Genomic DNA, 22,508 nt, shown 5'->3' with positions numbered 1-22,508 from the left:
ACCCTTCTGGTGTGACAGTGTGGTTCTTCTACCTAGCAAGGTTCAGGTGAGGAACAAGCAGAAACAAAATGTATATGAGTTGACATGCTGCCAGCTGTCTCTTGTACTCTCAGGGCAGTTGGTAGGAGTCTGTCTTAGGTTTTACCATAGCGCTCATTTAATTGAAACACTGCATAGATGTTAAGGAAGAGTTTGCAGAACAAGAGAGAAGCCTGTCCTATTCACTAGAAACATCCTCACATCCAAAAACCAAATAAGCCACATTATGGGAATTCTTATGCCAATAAATGCATATCAAAACAGGGTGAAATGACATGAACAAAGCCTCAGATAAGAGGAAAACAGTAAATGCAAAGTCTGTGCCTTAAACCTGGTGAGATAAGGATGTAAGCTATTACCCTTAGTACTTATAAGTCTAAAACAACAGACTCCGGGTTAGGGTGAGGACCCAGTCAGTCAGGACCGGTGCAACCATTTAGGCGACCTAGGTGGTCGCCTAGGACACTAGGATTTGGGGGGCCACCCCAGTCACCGCCGGCATTTAGGCGGAGGGAGCTGGGGCAGGGGAGCGCGGGGAGGGCCGCCTGCAGCAAGTAAGGGGGGGAGCGGCACACAGGGGAACTTCCCGCCCCAGCTCACCTCTGCCCCGCCTCCTCCCCAAGCACACCGTGGCCGCTTCACTTCTCTCGTCTCCCAGGCTTGCGGCGCCAATCAGCTTAGGCGCCGCAAGCCTGGGAGGGGGGAGAAGTGAAGCGGCCATGGCGTGCTTGGGGTGCTCGTGCGCGGAGCAGGGGTGAGCTGGGCCGGGGGGGGTGCCTGAGGGTGGGGGGTGGGGAGCTGCCGCAAGAGGGGGCGCCTCAGGGCGGAGAGGGGGAGCTGCTGCGGGGGAGGGCCTCAGGGCGGAGTGAGGGAGCTGCCGCAGGGGGGGCACCTCAGGGCAGACGGGTTGGGGGGGAAGGGCACAAGGTGGAAGTTTCGCCTAGGGCGTGAAATATCCTTGCACCGGCCCTGCAGTCAGTGCATGTGAAGAGTGGGAGAGCAGTGGGGTCTGCAGCTACAAATTTCCTTTCTGCACAAACGAGGTTATAAGGAACGTTTATTCCCATACCCTGACCTCTCCTTACCCATTACAATCCCAGCAAAGGCTACTCTTAGAGTCTCTTGCCAGGGTGAGAGAAGAATAAAATGTGAACTAGAGGATATATCCTTCAAGAGTCAAACTATAATTCAAGGCATGTGTAAAACAAAAGCGATGTTGGAAAGGCTTAAACTCTCTGAAGTCTATGGGCTGTGGAGCGTCACCCCAAATGCTGTGGAGAGAATGCCCATCACTTAGCATATTGAAACACAGCAAACCCTGTTTAGTTAACTCACTGATTAACAAATGGAAGAGCATGTCAGTCCACCTTGGGAACTAAATCTTTCCCTTGTTTATTCTGGTACAACATCATTGACTTCTATAGCATTAACAGGCTCTGGCAGCAGGGAAAGTGTCCGGCTGCTCCCTGCTGTCTCCCCACTGCCAGAGCCCTTCCCTGCTGCTGGAGCCTTTCACTTCACCAGAGAAAGGTTCCAGCAGCAAAGAGTCAGCAGATCCCTTCACTGCTATAAATAGCAGTGTAGATGTGCGAGGCGCTGTTTGGTTGTGTAGAGAGCCTGCAGGGTCAGGTGTATAGGGCACTCTACTTGCCTAAACTGTGTCTCACTGTCTACAACTGCTATTTATACCCATGCTAGCAGGGTATAAACACTCTACACACTGCCATAAATGTAGAAACAGCCTTTTAGTAGTGGGCTTGTGAACTGATCACCTCTGGCAGGAGCTAGGGTTCTTAGAAGGGAAGAATCTTTCCTGATAGGACTTGTAGCAGCTGCAGTAACCCCAGGGCTGCCTGCATCCCCCTTCAAAGGGAAGATTGGCCCTGCCCATTTTCCATACGAAATCCCATTGTGTTTCCATGTTCAGAGCAGCCCCATGGATCTCAGTTCTGTGTTGACAGGGAGTGTTCACCTGCTCTCTGATCTTCCAAAACAGTATTTGTCCCATAGTTATATATTTTTCTCCCTAGAACAATTTCATTTTAAGCTGAGGTTTGCTGTAACCAGAATAGCAATGGGAACATTGCCTTACATTTGGGACTTGCATTTGCTTCACTCTGTTTGAGCTCTTGCCAAATGGCCTTCACTGTAGAAAGTTTCTTACAACTTTAGTTTTATGATTCTGCATTTCTGATTGTGTCAAAAATGTACAGTGCAATAGCAAGGCCGTGTAGCACTCAGGAGATACACTGAATATTGTAGTGTTTACATCCCTTTGAATAAAATATAGTTGACAGGCATGAATAAGAACAGTTACAAATATTAAAAATGAATATATAAAAATGTAAATTACCTTTGGACCTTGGTTAGTGTGAATGATTGCCACTTCTCTAACAGAATTAAATTGTTCTACAATTATTTTTTTCTCCAGTCAAAAAAAACTATAGAAAGTCTGTTTTTGTTTTACATGTGGAAATTTTGATTCTGTTCCAGAATAGGAATTTCAGATCAATAGCAATAACACACACCTTAGTTACCAATGTTAGAACCTCACTTGAGAGTGTCACTATTGGCAGAGTAACCAATGGCTACTTCCTTTTTTTTTATTGACTCTTGAAAAGCAGCTTTTCTTTTGAAATGTATAAAGATTGTGAGATGGGGTATAATGACAGCCTTCTGCTGCTTGAGTTAGGGAGGCAAGCTCATAGGAGTAAATGAGATTACTGGCACAGTGCAGTTTTTCCTTCTGTGTCTGCAAAGTGCGGGAAAGGGCAAGGGCATGAAATGTAATGTTATGAGTTTCTGAACATTGGTTTCTGCTGGAAAGCATTTAAGGGAATCAGCGTGCGTGCATGGTCATCTCGAATGATATCTAAAAGGGATGAAATGCTAAATGAAACTCAGCAGAAAAAATGGGGCATAAAACGATAAGGGGACCCCTTTCAACCTAGACATACAACTTTTAAATAGGATTAAGTATAAGTACGTTCATTATAGCATGTCCATTTGCACTGCCATGTGTCAGCACTTTCATCATAAGCCATGGTTTTCCCAATATATTTTAAAGTGATTTAGAGACATTATTGATTGTCAGGGAAACGAAATATACTTAAAAACGGTCTAGATAAATATGTGCACAATAAGCTTTAAAGGATTCTTTAGATTAGAAATTTAGCATACAATTTATTCCAAAGTAATGGGAGGAGGGCGGCGTATAAGTATCATAGATTTTGGAGTAAGCCCCCCAATTTGTTCATTTTTATTTCTGTTTTCTAGTCTTGCCGCTACTTTCGGATTGAAAGCAGGGCCTGGGCTTTGCTGATCAGGCAAGAGGCGCAGTAGATAGAAAGCTGATAGTGTCCCATCTGTTGTGGTGGAACACTGCATCAAATAACAGAAAATTCCTCCTCTGCCACCTCCTCTAAACAGCCAAGTTTTAGGCCAGAGGGGATCACAACAGCTAATGTGGGAGAAGCATAAAAACTCTTGGCTGATGGGAGAACAGGAGGAGTAGACATCTCGTGAGGACGCAAGCACTGGAAGTGGAAGGAAGGAAAAATACAATTGGACAAATCACCCAGCCACTTTTTAAAAGCCACTGAGAGAGGTGGGGGAAAAGATCTTCTGAGTAGCCCCGTCATTAAATTTGCTGCCAGAATTAGCTCTTGCCCTAGCAATATATGCTGTATGCTCCCCGTGCACCTATTTGTAACTCCCAAGGGTAGCGAGAATTAGAGAAGTTGGCTGTAGGAACATGCAGCCACTGCCCTAAGGAGCTGGCTCTTCACAGCAGTCCCAGCCTAAGGTTGCTCACAGGGTGAGACTCTGCCCCAATCACTCTGTACAATGCTTGGGGGACATCCCAGCAAGACAATAGATCCCATCCCTCCACACAGTATTAGTGTCTACAAACACAGTTGCTAACACACTGTCATGGCTGATTCCCCACTCTGGCACTTCAAGTGCAGAAGGTGGGGGCCCACAAAGATTCTAAAAATTACCGGTAATACTGGCCACTCCAGGCTTGTATTAAACTCCCAAGGTTACAGCTTCTCTCTGACCTTGGCTGGGTAGATGCTGCCACCACCCAAATGCAAAACTCCCTTTTAAGAACCCAGGAAGGCGCATTTGGGAATTCCTTCCTGTGGGGTACCCTCAAGCCCTTTCGCACACACCCCCACGCTCCCCCGGAAGAGCTGGGAAAGATAACAAAGGAAACCAGCTGTTGCCACCAGCTAATTAAACAATATGTGCACAAACCTCTTAAGACACAAAACTCCAGTCCTGTTCTTAAAAAAGGTAAATTTTATTTAAAAAAAAAAAAAGAAAGAAAAAAATACATCTGAAAACTCAGGCTATTGCTAGATTTAAAAAGAGCAAATACAAAAATTAAGAATCAAGAATAGCTTTCATGAGGTCCCGCTTGAAGGTTACAAGCAAAACAAAAACACCTCGGGTTAGCACAGAGGAATCCACAAGTGTAAAGAAATAGAATAAATAAACCTAATCGCATCTTCCTAGACATTTCCTGATCTACTTATATATCTGGGGTTTCAAATGAGTAGTTTCTAGGTATGATCTGATGATTTTTTATACCTGGCCCAAGCTCCTACAGCATAATTCCAGCCCTGTCTCTGCTCTCCGGAGAACAACGCAAACAGACAAAGGGGAAGTTTTTTCCCAATTTTAAAAAGTTCTAGGCTTCCTATTGGCTCTTTTGGTCAGGTGCCCACTCACTTCGCTTTACCTATGGACTTTTTAACCCTTTACAGTTAAAGCAAGTAGAGAACAACTACTAACACAGATTTTATAGCTAACTGGCTGGCTGGATGTCCATAAAAGGGAACTACCCCTCCCCCCCTTCATTTCTCTCTCTCTCTCTCACACACACACACACATACACGTCACCAAGTAAGTTCATGGCAATCTTCGCAATGTAGATCTACCAGGCATCTTAGTCCTGACCCTGCAAGATCTCCTTCTATTCCACTCTGAGTTTTTTTAATTCAGCAGAATCTGTCAATCATGTTAAAGTCATATAGCACGGATCATTGTTCATAGCTTAATTACATGAGACCATCAAACTGTCAGATATTTCCAAAGGCTAAATTTGAACTCCATTTTCCAGAGGTGAAAATCTGATACACTAACACACTGCGTCACCTGACTTTGTCTTAACTTTGAATTTTCATGCTTTTCTCACTAGTTTGTGGTACGACCTTAGGTCATACTGTATTCTTGTTTTGGGTTTAGATAGGCATACCACTATCTAGTTTGTTCAGAAAAATGGGGCTTGTGTTTGTGTAGGTGGATGTTCATACACACTTTATAGGTGTGAGTTTATGGCATCTATTTGAAAATTTGGCCCCCAAACTTGAAGAACTTAGTTCTGCATGTGCAAGCCATTTGCTATGTGTGGGTTAACTTTTAGAATAATTTATTCAGCAATAGGAAGTAATTTTTAAAATGATTATTATTTCTTAGGTCAGTTTTAATACTGGTCAAATGCTATTGATGCATACTAGTGAAATTGATGGTATTGTAAGGAACATCCTTTGGTGCTAAATGTCCGCTAAGAAGCATTTGATCAGATTAAGAAAGTATGTTTATGTGCTAATCATGTAAAAGCTCGCACACTGTAATACAAATGACTTTGTTATGATTATAACAACACTGTGGGATGCTGTACCCTTGATACTCTTCATATAGATGTCCTTTGTTTCTTTGAAATGTAGGTGGACATCTTAGGTGGAGGAATTTGGGGAGGAGAGAGGGAAGACATGCACTTCCTGGAAGGGCCCCAAACCCTGCATGCGATTCCATGTGGGCAGGCCCCAATGACTAGACAGGGCTCCACATGGACTCAGGAGTTGTTTTTTGTTGGGGCCTACACAGGGTTGGGGCCTACATTTTTAATTGTCCTGGGGTGAATTTTGACTTGGGTGAAAAGTGGCAGCTGCTATATACTTTACTCTCTAGGGTCACGTAGACCCAGATCCAAAAAGGGACTGCCTTAGGCTTTGAGATGCTGAAGGCTTGTCTACACTTACCAGGGGATCGAAGTGCGGTGATCAATGCATCGACAGTCGATTTAGCGGGTCTAGTGAAGACAGATTGCTCTCCCGTCAACTCCTGTACTCCACCAGATAGAGAAGAGTAAGGGGAGTTGACGGGAGAATGTCTCCCGTCGACATTACATAGTGTGAACCCCGCGGTAAGTAGATCTAAGATACGTCAACTTGAGTTATGCTATTCACATAACTCAAATTGCATAGCTTAGATCGACTTTTCCCTTTAGTGTAGACAAGGCCCGAGTGTCACACCTAGAGAACCACAGGAACAACACTATGATCCACAAAGCCTAGGCTCCCTATACAATGGCTGTGGAGAGATAGGCACCTCAGAATGTGATCCACAAAGCCAGCATGGTAGGAGGGAGCTGCCTAAGATAGCCCATGGGAGATGCTGAGAAGAGGGGTGTGAGCTAAGTCCTGCCCCTCTCTTGGAGTTTGGCCAACAATAAGATTTCTATGTCTGATTCTGATCCTTGAACCAGGAAAGGTGGAGGACAGGGGCTTGAATTGAAGGGTCTCCCATGTCTTGGATGAGTACTCTAGCCACTTGGCTAAAGTTTAGAAGGGAGAGCCTCCTCCTCCTCCTGTGAATTCGCCTAAGGGGGACAATCCAGTAGTTGGCCTCTGAGCACCCTTGCCAGATTGGGCCCCTGCACGTGATTTAGGCAGTTGTAGACCTGTCTCCCTTGGTTTGTGAATCACTCTGTGACTTAGATGGGAGATAGGGATCTGGGTGCCTAGGGTGAAGCAACAGTGTGCATGGTCAGAGCCAGAATTTAGATGCCTAGAGAACTTTTACTATAAAACTTAGGCACCAGAGTGAGTTTAGATACCTACAGGGTTAGGAGACAGCCAAGTGGGAGTTTGATGGGTTGCAGTGGAGCATAAATATGAGAATTGGGTACATAAGTACCTTTGTGGATCACACCATTATTCCTTAATCTGGCAGAGTTTAGGAATAAATGGTTTTCTCACTCTTCAGAATAAAAATAATCCTAGAGGAGTGTGATATTTTTCTGCTTTAACAATGCAACAGAAAAAGAAACTATACTGCTTCATTCCAGTTGCATTACAGATTAGTAATAACATCATCATGGGGAACTTATTCGGGTTTTGCAGTGTCTAAGGGGAGTAATTTTAATCTTTTTTTTAAAATGAATTTAATGAAAGATGGTGGATTGAGAGCTTTAGAGATAAGATTCTTTCTCCCCACACAAGCTTCTCCACTCTGTTGTCTCTCAATTTACCTCCACTGTGATTGGAAACCCACCTATTGGCATAAGCCAGTAGTTCAGTCTTCTTGCCCTTTACACTCTTATGATTATTTATTACAGAAGTACCTAGAGGCTCCAATTGAGATATATCTAAGTTATATAGCACCCATCACTACAGTATCTGATCACCTCACAATCTTTAAGGGATTAATCATTACCAAACTATTATATCACTGTTTCACAGCAGCACAGAGAGACTAGTTGTCTTGCGTGAGGTCACACAGGAAGTTTAGGGCAACACAGGGAATTGAACCCAGATCTCCTGAGTCCCCAGCTATTACCCTAACCACAGGAACCATCCTTCCTCTCTGGATCCTATTGTGTTGGAGATACAAAACACATAGTTAGAGACAGTTACTGCACCAATGAGCTTACAATCTAAATAGAGAAGGCAAGGTGGGACAGGAAACTGAGGCACTGACAGATGACGTGACTTGCCCAAGGTCACACAACAGAGCCAGATTTCATGAATCCCAGTCCTATGTCCTGTCTGTTGGACTATGCTGATTCTATCTGCTGAGGCTGCCCACAAAGTGCTTGTTGTGTTGTGTACACCATTGTCCATTAGGAACAAGACTTTGGCACTGAAATAATTTCATAGTAATAACCCAACAGGTATCCAGTGGAAAGATGACTGGTCAATACTGATCAGGACTGGATTCCAATCATAGAAGATTAGGGTTGGAAGAGACCTCAGGAGGTCATCTATCCAACCCTCTGCTCAAGCAGGACCAACCCCAATTAAATCATCCCGCCAGGGCTTTGTCAAGCCGGGCTTTAAAAACGTCTAAGGATGGAGTTTCCACCACATAAGAACATAAAAAAGGCCCTACTGGGTCAGACCAAAAGTCCATGTAGCCCAGTATCCTGTCTTCCAACAATGGTCAGTGCCAGGTGCCCCAGAGGGAATGAACAGACAGGTTATCATCAAGTGATCCATCCCCTGTCATGTATTCCCAGCTTCTGGCAAACAGAGACTAGGAACATCATTCCTGCCCATCCTGGCTAATAGCCATTGATGGACCTATCCTCCATGAATTTATCTAGTTCTTTTTTGAACTCTGTTATGGTCTTGGCCTTCACAACATCCTTTGGCAAGGAGTTCCACAGGTTGACTGTGTGTTATGTGAAGAAATACTTCCTTTTATTTGTTTTAAACCTGCTACCTATTAATTTCATTTGGTGACCCTTAGTTCTTGTGATATGAGAAGTAGTAAACAACACTTCCTTATCTACTTTCTCTATACCAGTCATGATTTTATAGACCTCAATCATATCTCCCCTTAGCCATCTCTTTTCCAAGCTGAAAAGTCTCAGTTTTATTACTCTCTCCTCATACGGAAGCCTTTCTATACCCCTAATCATTTTTGTTGCCCTTTTCTGAACCTTTTCTAATTCCAATATATCTTTTTTGAGATGGGGCGACCACATCTGCACACAGTAATCAAGATATTTTCTGTCCTATTATCTATCCCTTTCTTAATTATTCCCAGAATTCTGTTAGCTTTTTTGACTGCCGTTGCACATTGAGTGTCTGTTTTCAAAGAACTATCCACAATGACTCCAAGATCTCTTTCTTGAATGGTAACAACTAATTTAGACCCCATCATTTTATATGTATAGTTAGGATTATGCTTTCCAATGTGCATTACTTTGCATTTATCAACATTAAATTTCATTTGTCATTTTGTTGCCCAGTCACCCAGTTTTGAGAGATCCTTTTGTAGCTCTTCGCAGTCTGGCTGGGTCTTAACTATTTTTAGTAATTTTGTATCATCTGCAAATTTTGCCACCTCACCGTTTACCCGTTTTTCCAGATCATTTATGAATATGTTGAATAGGACTGGTCCCAGAACAGACCCCTGGGGGACACCGCTATTTACCTCTCTCCACTCTGAAAACTGAGCATTTATACCTACCCTTTGTTTCCTATCTTTTAACCAGTTACCAGTCCATGAGAGCACCTTGCCTCTTATCCCATGGCAGCTTACTTTCTGTAAGAGCCTTTGGTGAGGGACCTTGTCAAAGGCTTTCTGAAAATCTAAGTACACTATATCCACCAGATCCCCTTGGTCCACATGCTTGTTGACCTCCTCAAAGAATTCTAGTAGATTGGTGAGGCATGATTTTCCTTTACTAAAACCATGTTGACTCTTTCTCAACAAATTATGTTCATCTATATGTTTGACAATATTGTTCTTTATTATAGTTTCAACCAGTTTGCCCAGTACTGAAGTCAAGCTTATAGGCCTGTTATTGCTGGGATCACCTCTAGAACCCTTTTTAAAAATTGGCGTCACATTAGCTATCCTCCAGTCATCTGGTACAGAAGCTGATTTAAATGATAGGTTACAGACTACGTTAATAGTTCTACAATTTCCTATTTGAGTTCCTTCAGAACTCTTGGGTGAATACCATCTGGTCCTGGTGACTTATTGCTGTTTAATTTATCAATTTGTTCCAAAACCTCCTCTAATGATACCTCAATCTGGGACAGTTCCTCAGATCTGTCACCTAAAAAGAATGTCTCAGGTTTGTGAATCTCCCTCACATCCTCAGCCATGAAGACTGATGCAAAGAATTCTTTTAGTTTCTCCACAATGGCCTTATCGTTCTTCAGTGCTCCTTTAGCACCTCAATCGTCCAGTGGCCCCACTGGTTGTTTAGCAGGCTTCCTACTTCTGATGTACTTAAAAAAAAATTGCTATTACTTTTTGAGCCTTTGGCTAGCTATTCCTCAAATTCTTTTTTGGCCTTCCTAATTGTATTTTTACACTTCATTTGCCAGTGTTTATGCTCCTTTCTATTTTCCTCACTAGGATTTAACTTCCACTTTTTAAAGGATGCCTTTTTGCCTCTCACTGCTTCTTTTACTTTGTTGTTTAGCCACGGTGGCTCTTTTTTGGTTCTCTTACTATGTTTTTTAATTTGGGGTCTACATTTAAGTTGAGTCTCTATTATGGTGTCTTTAAAAAGTTTCCACACAGCCTACAGAGATTTCACTTTTGGCACCGTACCCTTTAATTTCTGTCTAACTAACCTCCTCATTTTTGTGTAGTTCCCCTTTCTGAAATTAAATGCCACAGTGTTGAGTCATTGTGGTGTTTTTCCTGCCACAGGGATATTAAATTTAATTATATTATGGTCACTATTACCAAACGGTCCAGCTATATTCACCTCTTGGACCAGATCCTGTGCTTCACTTAGGACTAAATCAAGAATTGCCTCTACTCTGGTGGGTTCCAGGACCAGCTGCTCCAAGAAGCACATTTAAGGTGTCAAGAAACTTTATCTCTGCACCCCGTCCTGAGGTGATAAGTACCCAGTCAATATGGGGATAATTGAAATCCCTCATTATTATTATTGAGTTTTTTATTTTGATAGCCTCTCTAATCTCCCTGAGCATTTCACAATCACTATCACCATCCTGGTCAGGTGGTCAGTAATATATCCCTACCGCTATGGTATAGTTTGATTCATTTACGACTTTTACTTCATTTGATTCTACGCTTTCTTTCACATATAATGCCAATCCCCAACCAACACGACCTGTTCTGTCCTTCCGATATATTTTGTACCCTGATATTACTGTGTCCCATTGATTATCCTCATTCCACCAAGTTTCTGTGATGCCTATTATATCAATATCCTCATTTAATACGAGGCACTCTTGTTCACCCATTTTATATTTAGACTTCTAGCATTGGTATATAAGCACTTTGAAAACTTGTCTCCTTTTAGCTGTCCGCCATTACACAATGTAATTGAATGGGACTCTTTTTTATTTGACTGTTTCTGATCAGACCCTGCCTGTATTTTATCATTTTCCATTCTCACATCCTCACTAGGACATAGAGATTCTCTATTTATAGATCCTCCCCTAAGGAATATCCAAACCACCTCCCTAGGTAACCCATTCCAGTGCTTCATCACCCTCCTAGTGAAATAGTTTTTCCTAATATCCAATCTAGACTTCCCCCACTGCAACTTGAGACCATTTCTCCTTGTTCTGTCATCTGCCACCACTGAGAACAGCCTAGCTCCATCCTCTTTCGAACCCCCCTTCAGGTACTTGTCCTAGAATGGAAAGATTCAATATCACATCTTTAGTCTCTTGTGTCAACAGTCACCTTGATAACTTTAATGCAAATGTGTTCCCATGTCATGTTTGAGGAGCATTATAGTAAATATGAGGGCGATGGGGGGAAATTACCCAATGAAACAAATGAAAAAGAACGTTTGTTGTGATTTTGATCTTAAACCCTATTGAACCAGGACAAAATTCCATAACTCCAGAATTCCAATTCCTTCCCCAGTGTCTTAACAGAAAGCTGAAAAGAGTGTGGTCATTTAAGTAAATGGATTATAGAGTACCGTATTTATCGGCGTATAACACGCACTTTTTTCCCCTGAAAATAGGGGGCAAATGATGTGTGCGTGTTATACGCCGATATAACCACCCCAGGCAGAAAAGAAAAGCGCCGCCCCCCCCCCCAGCGGCGCGGAGCGGCGCCCTAGCCCCTGCCCCACTCCCGAGCAGCGCGGCCCTAGCCCCCCCCCCCAGCGGCCCGAGCCCCCGCCCTCTCCCCCCCCCCAGCGGCGGGGCCTGAGCCCCGAGCCCCGGCCTGCGTGAGCCCCCACCTCCCGAGCGGCGCGGCCCGGCCCTAGCCCCCGTCCTCCCTCCCTCCCCCGAGCGGCCCTGGCCCTAGCCCCCGCCCCCCTCCCGAGCGGCCCGAGACCCCGTCCCCGTCCCCCCCCCCGAGCGGCCCTAACCCGCGGAGCACCGCCCTAGCCCCCGCCCCCCTCCCGAGCGGCGCGGCCCGGCCCGGCCCGAGCCCCCGAGCGGCCTTAGTCCCCGACCCCCTCAGCGGCCCGAGATCCCGTCCCCCCTCCCCCCCGAGCGGCCCTAGCCCCTGCCCCCCCTCCCGAGCGGCGTGGCCCGACCCGGCCCGAGCCCCCGCCCCCCTCCCGAGCGGCCGAGACCCCGTCCCCGTCCCCGTCCCCCCCCCCGAGCGGCCCTAACCCGCGGAGCACCGCCCTAGCCCCCGCCCCCCTCCCGAGCGGCGCGGCCCGGCCCGGCCCGAGCCCCCGAGCGGCCTTAGTCCCCGACCCCCTCCGAGCGGCCCGAGATCCCGTCCCCCCTCCCCCCCGAGCGGCCCTCGCCCCTGCCCCCCTCCCGAGCGGCGTGGCCCGACCCGGCCCGAGCCCCCGCCCCCCTCCCGAGCGGCCCGAGACCCCGTCCCCCCCCCCCGAGCGGCCCTAACCCGCGGAGCACCGCCCTAGCCCCCGCCCCCCTCCCGAGCGGCGCGGCCCGGCCCGGCCCGAGCCCCCGAGCGGCCTTAGTCCCCGACCCCCTCCCGAGCGGCCCGAGATCCCGTCCCCCTCCCCCCCGAGTGGCCTTAGCCCCTGCCCCCCTCCCGAGCGGCGTGGCCCGACCCGGCCCGAGCCCCCCGCCCCCACCCGAGCGGCCCGGCCCGAGCCCCCCTCCCCGCGAACGGCGCGGCCCGCCCGCCGCCCCCTCCCAAGGCGCCGCACCCTGAAATTTTTCCTGAAATTTCCCCCTTAAAATGAAGGTGCGTGTTATACGCCTGTGCGTGTTATACGCCGATAAATACGGTACTTATTTCAGATTCTGCCAACATTTACACCAGCGTAAATGCAGATTAATCTGGTGAGGTCAATGAATTTACTTCAGATTTACATATATGGACCCGAGGACAGGATTTGGCCCCACATCTCTGATTTATACTGTATAATGAAATGACACTTTAAAATATGTATTTTTACTATATAGCATAAGATTATATCCTTCAAGTTAATTAAACCAGTCAGCAATGCTAGTTGCTGTTGATAGGATATTTAAATGTCAGATTCAGAATAATCACTTTTGCTTCCTGACTATAAATGGTTTCCTTTTAAATACCCCAGACAGGCCTATCTGGTGAATATATACAAGGTGTATGGTCTTATGCTTTTCCCAGTCTGCATTTGGGGAGGAAGGGTGGGGGCAGTGATGCATTTACATAGCCCCTGGAGGACCACATCCTACAATCTTTACTCAGGTAAAACTCTTATTGACATAAAGGACTGAATAAAGACTGATTAGGCAAAATGGTGCATTCCATACAGAGCCGCAATTCCCAGTGAAGTCAGTGGGACTTCCAGTGCACAGGGCATGCAGGATTGGACTCAGATTGTAACCAGAGAGAGCTGTTTTAAGTGTAACCCCTCTGCTAGGCTGAAATGATAGCAGCAAGGGCCAGGTTCAATACATAGGGGTCCCTTCCCCACCACGTAATGCAAACCAGCTCGAGCCCCCACCCAGTGACCTGGGAAAATCTTACACACACCCCTGGGCGCCTCAAGGAGGCAATACTTCCCCTCTCGCAAGCACAGACTCTTGGTGTAGCAGAAAAGGTTTAATCACATAAGATAAACAACAAGCATTAAATTTGGAAAATACCTCAACTAGAGTTCATAGGTCAAACCGTGAGCAAAAACCCACCCCAGCAAATTGGGCCGTGTCCTTCTCTCTGGGCCCTTGAGTCCAGCAACCCCCCCAAATCACCCACAGTCCCAAAAGTCCCACAATTCAAAAGTCTCTGTCCCGGGTCATTGCAGCCCCAGAGTTCAAGAGTCTCTTTGCAGAGGTCCCCCTCCCCAGCCTAGGTAGAAAGGGGCACCTTACGTGGTTCGAGGCCAACTGCCCTGCCTCTTCGTGGGGTTCTCCTTCCACTAGTCGTCCCCGCAAACAGCTCAGCTCCGCTTGCTCTGTGGGCTGATCCGCTCTGCCAGCTGCTCTGGTCCACCAGCTGTCCTGTGATCCGCTCCAGCCGTCCTCACGAGCTGCTCAGCTCCACTCACCCAGTGGCTGCACAAACTGCTCCACTCCGCTCTGCCAGTATTGCTTCAGGCTCCCCCACTCATTAGCACAGTGCTCTCAGCTCAGCAAGTCCAGCTCTTCAGTGATTTCAGCTCCACTCATTAGCACAGTGCTCTCAGCTCAGCAAGTCCAGCTCTTCAGTGATTTCAGCTCTTAGTGATTCCAGCTCATAGTAGGGGAGTCCCAGTACCAGTGAATTCAGCTCAGTAACCTGCATCTAGATTCTTAAGGGAATCAAAAATTAACTCTGACATTCCACAGTGGAGAGAGGCATAGGTGGAACTGGTGCTTCTGGCTCACACAAGGAACCTATACCACCAAGTACAGATATCTGTCCCCAGCCTCTCTCTCTTGACTGGGTTTTGGAACCCATGTCCCTTGTCTAGCAAGTGCTATTTAATTGATAATGAAACCCTCTATCATAAGACAGTTTTGTAGTTCCTCATTTACTTAATCAGGGTGACAACATTTTATTGCTCCTGCCCCAATAACAACGAAATTGGGGCTCCCACAACTGTGAAAATAACCATCCCAGGCTGCTGTGCGGTATGCTAAGTGGGGGTGGATGTGCCAATGCAAATAACTGAATTGCTAATGCGAATACTTGAAACTTCTTTCTGCGCTCCCCATAATCTACCACCAGAGGTCAGGGTAGAGCTCATCCTGACTCTGCTTACATAAGCTACAAATATCTTGAGTAAGAAAACATAGGTGAGAAATGCGAAATTTTCTTAGGTGTGTTCTTCCCAGGAAGTATGGTATTTTATATTTATAAAATAAATAAAAAGATAATCCACATAAACAAAGTTCTTTTGCTCAAATGCTTTGAGTTTTATAGCTCATTATTGTTTGGAAAACCCCCACGAGAGCTTTGCTTTACTTTAGAAAACCAAAAAATGCTCTAAAAAATAGTAATATACTGTAGTTGTTTCATTGTAATTGGAGGCTGTCTGTGCCTCGTGTAAATTACCAGGCAAGCATTCTTGAAAATGTCAGAATTTTCAGGTTAGTTCTATTTAAAACTGTGGTGCAAGAATGGAAGGGGATGGATAGAATATTTGAGAACTGTGTGGTTCTTGGTTGAAGTGCAGTTTGTAATAATGCAAGATGATCAGGGAAAAATAATCTCTTAGGTTTTCTAAATTACAGGATACATAAAAACATCCACTTATCCTACATGCACTATTACTTTAATAAAGGCACCACTTTAGGAAATGAAAGGCTTTGGAATACAGCCAACTGTCTTAGTTCTATTTATTGTCAAAAGGTGGATTTTTTTATTATCTGTGGAGGTTGTGGGGCAGTTGAATGATTCATGTGAACTTGAATGCATGACTCCAGGCATATATTATTGGACTGCAGACTACTTATTCATCATCTTTCAGGATGCCAATGTTCATATTGAAAACACAAACATGATAAAATTTCCTGTAGCTCTTCGAACTGCTTTGCTATGTAAAGCACTGGCAGTGGGTATGGTTGTAAAGTACTATGCTCTAACTGTATACTTGAGTGTATATTTAAATTAATTGGAAAACTATACCAGAAAATACTGCTCTTAAATTATTTTATATAAAAATAGCAGAGAGAGAGAGAGATTGTATGTTGTAAATACACAGTGCTGATGAATACTCAAGTAGTTTATGGAAATATCTTAGAAGTCATTCCTGACAGTAATAAAGGCAGCAATTTGATTTCATCTGTGTATAATAAACTGGTTTCACATTGCAGTAAAAGTGGTGGTGATGTTATATTAATATTTATTAGCACTTATTGATGTTAGTTTAGTTATTTTTTCTTTATATCACAACCATTTTATAAACTCAATTTAAATTGCTACACAATAACCAATTAAAAATGTGTGTGTATGAGAGAATATCTGTTTATACAGATACAGAGTATGTGAATACACACACACATGCATATGCATACACACACACACACATGTACATACTGGAGCCAGATCCTCACCTGGTGAGAATCAGCAAAATTCCATCGATTGCAGCAGAGCTGCACACCAGTTTACACCACCTGAGGATCTAGCCGACTGCATATATTCGCCCACGAGCATTCTGTTAGTGTCTATGTAAGGATTATTTTCATGGGTTGCCTGCTGTTTAATAATATATTTTTCTATTTTTTGTTTCTATTTATCCTACATTCAGTATCTCTTGAGGAAGTGGGATTACGTATTACAGTACTTACTTTCAGTGTCTTTTGTGATGTGGGCAGGGTTTCTGCTTTGCTGGCCAATGTGAGTTGCAGAGACTGAACTGATATCAAATGTAACCATCCTAATTCGTCCAACTTTTTAAAAGAATCAGTGACTAGTCAAATGTATTTCATTTTGGGTCTGTGAAAAGGAGAGTGTTAGTAAGCAGCTGTGTGCTTTCTTATACACCTCTACCCCGATATAACATGACCCGATATAACACGAATTTGGATATAACACAGTAAAGCAGTGCTCTGGGGGGGCAGGACTGCGCGCTCCAGCGGATCAAGGCAAATTCAATATAACGCGGTTTCACCTATAACGCGGTAAGATTTTTTGGCTCCCGAGGACAGCGTTATAGCGGGGTAGAGGTGTACTTACATACCTGTTGTCTATAAAATTCCAGCGATGGGGGAAGGGAAGGAATATCTACTAATTAATTACTTCTTATCCTGAGTCTGTTCCTCTTACCTAACCGTGTGGCGTTGTGTTTACCTGCTTTACTTTTGTGCAGAGAGCAAACTTTAGGCCTATGCACTATTTAAATGGCACTTAAACCCTGAAGATGCAAAGGTTTGTGCTGGCCCTTTTGGACTGAGGTGAATTTCACCCTAATTGAATTAGTATTTATGAACGTTGAAATTCCCCCTTTAAATATGTGTCAGGTACCATGTAATGTAAGGCAAATAAAAATTCTTCTTGAACTCCTTACAAACAGGCTTCAGTATCAGCTTTTCAGTAAATGAGGCCAAATTCTGCAGTCCTAAATTGAGCATAACTCCCAGCTCCCTTTGATGTCAATGGAAATGATACTTGATGAAGGACTGCAGAATTTCCCATTGAAATAAGTGGGAGTTTTACCACTGACTTCAGTGGGACCAGGATCAGGAAGATAGGCTGCAATCCAGCAAAGCACTTAATCACGTGTTTAACTTTAAGTGTGTGAGTGGGTCTGCTGATATCAATGTGATTAATCATGTGCTTAAAATTAAAGGAATGCTTAAAGGCTTTGCTGTACTGAGATTTAGTCTCTCAGGTTATCCTAGTTTAGAGCCAGTTACGGAAAATCTTGCCTAAAGTGCTGATTTGGGACCATACCTAATTAAACATAGGTGAATGACTAGATCAACCTAAAATAAATGAGCACTGAAACAAATGATTTATTTTCTTTTATAGAAGGAGAAGTAATGGCTCTTACCCCTTATGTTATCTCAACTTTAAACATGTAAATGGTCTCATTGAAGTCAATGTGTCTACTCATGTGCTTAAAGTTAAACACATGCTTAATTGCTTTGCAGGTCTGGGGCCTGTGTCCTTGAAGTGCATAGATAATAAAATGGTCCTTTTCATTCTTTAGCCAAATGTTGCCTTTGGAGCTTTCCCATTGTAGACAAGAATCTAGCTCTGTATTCAAATTTTGAATCCTTCTTTATCTTAGGGTTCATGGACCATAAGACATTAAAACATACCAACTTATTTTATAAAAGACATGAAGTTAATCGAAACAATTTGTTTTTCTTAGCAAGATTCTTATTAAACAACTTTATCTGTAACTTCTTTTTGCTCAGCCTATTTCTTGTGTTTGCTTTTATTAAACAAAACCACAACCCAGTGTCTGTATCATGAAAAGTTGCATCCATGATGATGGATTGTGATATTGTGATATTGCAAACACTTGATTGTTGTGTTGCTCATTGAATCAGTCAAGAGGAGATTGGTTATATTGGAGACCGCTTTAATTTTAAATGCAAGATCACTGAATTAGCAGTGATTGAAAAGATGATGCCAAAGACTACATGATAGTTGATAAGGTTCAGGGTACATGTATTTTCTAAAGTTTACTGTGTTTTATTTTCTAAAGTTTGCTGAAGTGTGGCAGTGGTGATTTAAATTCTCCTTATCTGCACTCTTACTATCCCTTAGTTATGTAAAAAACCACTTAATCTAATGTGATCTGCATTTTTCTTTCAATAATCAATACATTCATTAGACAAAAAGGAAAGAAACATTAAAAAGACAGCTATTCTAGCATAATAGCGATGAGAAGGCTGTAGACGTTTGGCAAGGATGCTGGAAGGCAAAGTTTTAGAAGACGGTAGGCTATAATCAGTTAGAGATTGCCCAGTTAGAATCCCACTACTCTGTCCAATGATCTAACAGATTCTAATTCATAATGTAACAATAAATCTTTCTGCATTTACCTTCTCTTGGACCCCTCTTTTCAAAATACATAGCAGTGTCAAAAGTTGAAATAATTTGTATTCCATCGAACTGCATAACTTTTAATATTTTATGTTAGCGATTGGCGGAAAGTCAGAAACTACATTTGTTGGTATGATTTAAAAAAAAACCCCACAACAACAACCATGAACAGATGGGACCTCTAGTGTTTTGCTTTATCTGCATTGTAAATGTGGGCTTTAAAGATAAAGTAGATAATGTAATGGCTCAAAATGTTTATGCTTTGTTCTCAAGGCTTGAGAGATAAAAGATCAAATCCTGACTCATCTGGCCAGAGTCCAAGAATTCTTTCTGACTTGACAAATTATTACATAGACCTGAATCATAGACCTTGATTTGCTGTCTTCTCTTATGCTGTATGTTAATGAATTCCATGTCACAATGTTTTTCACTAGTTACATATGATAGCGCAAATTCCACTATACGTTGTGTGTACATCTTGTGTAACTCTGTTGAAGTCAAGTAGAGTTATTCTATATTTACACCAGTGTAGTTGATAGCAGAATTTGGCCATGGACTATGTAATCACATCACTAATACTTTTACCACCATTTACCAGCTGACTATAAACAGGTTCACTTGGCTGCAGCTGTAATTAGAAAATATTATATTACAAAAAATCCAATTTTAAAGCATTTTCTCAATCTTATTTTCTCGTTTTTCAATTTTTAACTAAAATTGAAAAAAAATTAGAATATGCAGAATTTTCACTTTTTCAGGTGAAATATAACTGAAAACCCTGGACCATATTCTGTCATCAGTTTTTCTGAGTAAAAGTCAATGGGATGATATGAACCATGATCTTAAAGTGGTACCGTCAGCTTGAAATGTAGTCAGTTTTATAAACAAAAGTTAACAATAGTTTCAGGTACTAAACCTGCTCTTAAGTCCCCCTGACAGTTACTGTGGATTTATCATCCTATTGTCAAATTAAAAATAAAAACACCTCTTATCTCCCCTTTTTGCAGTAGGAAACACCCATAGAATTTAGGCCCAGATCCTGCAATGAGCTCTGTGCGGAAGGACCCCAGCATGAATCTATGAGGAGCCACACTGCATCTGGGAACAAGCCTCCCACCTCAGGTCCACAGACTCATGCTAGCGGAGCTCTTGCTAGCATGAGCCGTGCTAGAATGTCTGTGCATCTGGGCTGGGAGGCTCGCTCCCACATGCAGTGTAGACATACCCATGGAATTCAGTGAGGCTTTGAGGAGGTGAAGGGTTCTGTGTTTGTGGATCTCATTGCAGTATTGGAGCCTAAAAAAGGAAAGTGAATGACTTACCATACAGGAAGATTACTATCTGTCTAGTTTAGTCTAATTCACAAAATAAATACACTGAAAACAGTGTATTTTCTCCTAATCTCCTTCAGTTATAGCAAATTTAGGTCCTTGATTCTACAAACACTTAAGACTTGCTTAACTTTACATCTATAAATAGTCCCACTGAAGTCAATGGGACTGCTTATGTGTAAAGTTACTCATGTGCACAAGAGTTTGTAGGACTGGGACCTAATTGAATATGCTGTAAAGCATGGGCTAGGCAGGGACATATGGAATAACGCTAGCTTTTTATGTAAAACCCTGAGCAACTTCAAGGTCTAGCCCAGGCCTCATTATTCCAGGAAAACTTTCCATTGAAATTATTGAAAGTTTCTCTTGAGTGAGGGATGCGTGATGAGACCTTGGCGTTGATTTTGAAATTAGACCCCCCAAAAAGCAGAAATTATAGTCACGTTTATACTAAGGATACATTTATAAATAGTTTAGAAATTATTATATAGTAGTGAATGTAATTAAATAATTTATAAATGCTTATGTTATAAGCATGTTACAGACAGTAGTATGGGATAGAGGTGGTTACAAGTGTGTCAGTAGAAGGTATGGTTCTAAGCCACTTATTAACTTATTAGACTCTACCAGTTGATTAGCCATTTATTGAAACCTCTATTAATAATTTATTAAACATTTATTAACTATTTATAAATAAAAACCCTTAATATAAAGTGTGACCAAAATTATTTGCTAAAATGGTGACGCAGTAGCAATTGCTATAGTTAAGGTTGCAAAATGGTTTCCATTATAGCCCCTCTTGATAGGATTCATTGGCCTTTCAGCATTCGGGGAAGGAATCCTTTTGTGTTGAGAATGCCCCAGTGCTAGTCCCTGGGAGGATATCATAATACAGCTGCCTCTTCTGTAGGGGTTTATCTAGGACCAGCAGGAGTTAAACAAATGAGTTTGTTTGGATGGGTGGGCCTTGTTAACCGGTCAGCTAGGAATCATTAAAGCTGACCTTGCCCAGGTAGTAGACAAAGGGGATGATGCTGTATTTTGGATTTTTTACATTTTTCTTATAACTGCTGCAGTTAAATGGTGGGTCTGGGAGCTGACATAGAGGAGCTTGTGGTGGGTTTTATGTTTTGTTTGGGTTGTTCTGCTAATGGCCTAAAATAAATGCAGTAGCTTAGGAAGTACAGTAGGAGAGACTTACTTTTTCTTCCTTATAAGCCAGAGGGTTTCTTGCATTTGTCCCTGGGACAACTGGGAAACTGAGGCTCCAATCTGCCCATGCTTATAACTCTGAAATAAATTTTACTTTATTTTGTGCTGAAGCATGTTTGCTCCCTGCACAAAGCTCCAAAATCTTGCAACCCCATTTTTGCTGAGCTCTCATTCACTTAACTTAACTAGATGTGAAGTTAAATTCTGCAGAGCTTGTAAGCTTTTAAAGCTAACTAGGTCTGCAGTAATGAAATTCACTTTTTTAAAGAAAAGGTAAGTACACTAAGTAACTATTACTTCAGTGTTGTTGGACAGTTGCAATTAGAGATTGGAAATACAGGAGTTAAGGATTCAACAGTAATGTAATTCAGCCAAATTGAACCAAAGCAGACTTTCCTGCTACTGTATTTTGTTGTTGTTGTTGTTGTTGAATGAGTAGCTTAGTATATTACTGAATATTTTGTAAAAATGATTTTTCTGTGAAGCATAGAGGATATGTTGCATTACCAAATTAACTTTGCTTTGGGAAACTTAATTTCTGTGTTTCCTGAACGTTGGTAATTTTAATGCTGCAATTTTAATGTTTTTCACATCTATATGTATAGGATATACACCTCTACCTCAATATAACACGACCCGGTATAACACAAATTTTGATATAATGCGGTAAAGCAGTGCTCGGGGGGAGGGGGGGGCTGCACACTCCGGTAGATGAAAGTAAGTTCGATATAACATGGTTTCACCTATAATGCGGTAAGATTTTTTGGCTCCCGAGGACAGCGTTATATCGAGGTAGAGGTGTAGTTTAGGCTAGTTCCCATTGCTCCATCCCAAGACTCTTACGTGTATGTTTCCAATCTCCAGCATGGATGGGGAGTGGCTAATGAAAATCCAAAGCAGGGGGCTGCACATGTAACTTTAAGCCACTTTTGTGCTTGTCCCATGGCTTTCTGGCCACTGGATGGTATACATTAGAGCAGTGGTTTTCAGACTGGGATACACAAGCTCTCGTCAGTAGTGGAGGACAACGCACTTTATTTAGTAAGATTTGGCAATCTAATCATAGCTATATTATGACCCTATCTCAAATGGGATATTTATCTGGAAAGGAATATGCAGCCTAAAAAGTTTGAAAACCACTGAAGTAGTGCAACCTGAAGGCTATTTTTATTTACGGTGCCTGGCAACAGCCCTCTTGGGCTATACCTGTGGATGAAGATATACAGGACATAAAGGAGCTTTGACTACGGCTCCTTCCCCTAGTGACCCCCTTCCTGCCCC

The 22,508-nt window shown here is 43.1% G+C and overlaps 1 protein-coding gene across 7 annotated transcripts in view; it reads left to right on the top strand.

Moving 5' to 3' along the window:
- PHF21B (PHD finger protein 21B) overlaps positions 1-22,508 on the top strand; it is a 238,301-nt gene that overhangs the window by 156,162 nt on the left and 59,631 nt on the right. The gene's annotated exons all lie outside the window — the stretch shown is intronic.

This window comes from Mauremys mutica, chromosome 1, assembly GCF_020497125.1.
Source record: "Mauremys mutica isolate MM-2020 ecotype Southern chromosome 1, ASM2049712v1, whole genome shotgun sequence".
NCBI classification, from domain to species: domain Eukaryota; kingdom Metazoa; phylum Chordata; order Testudines; family Geoemydidae; genus Mauremys; species Mauremys mutica.
This window is presented reverse-complemented; position numbering and strand designations above follow the sequence as displayed.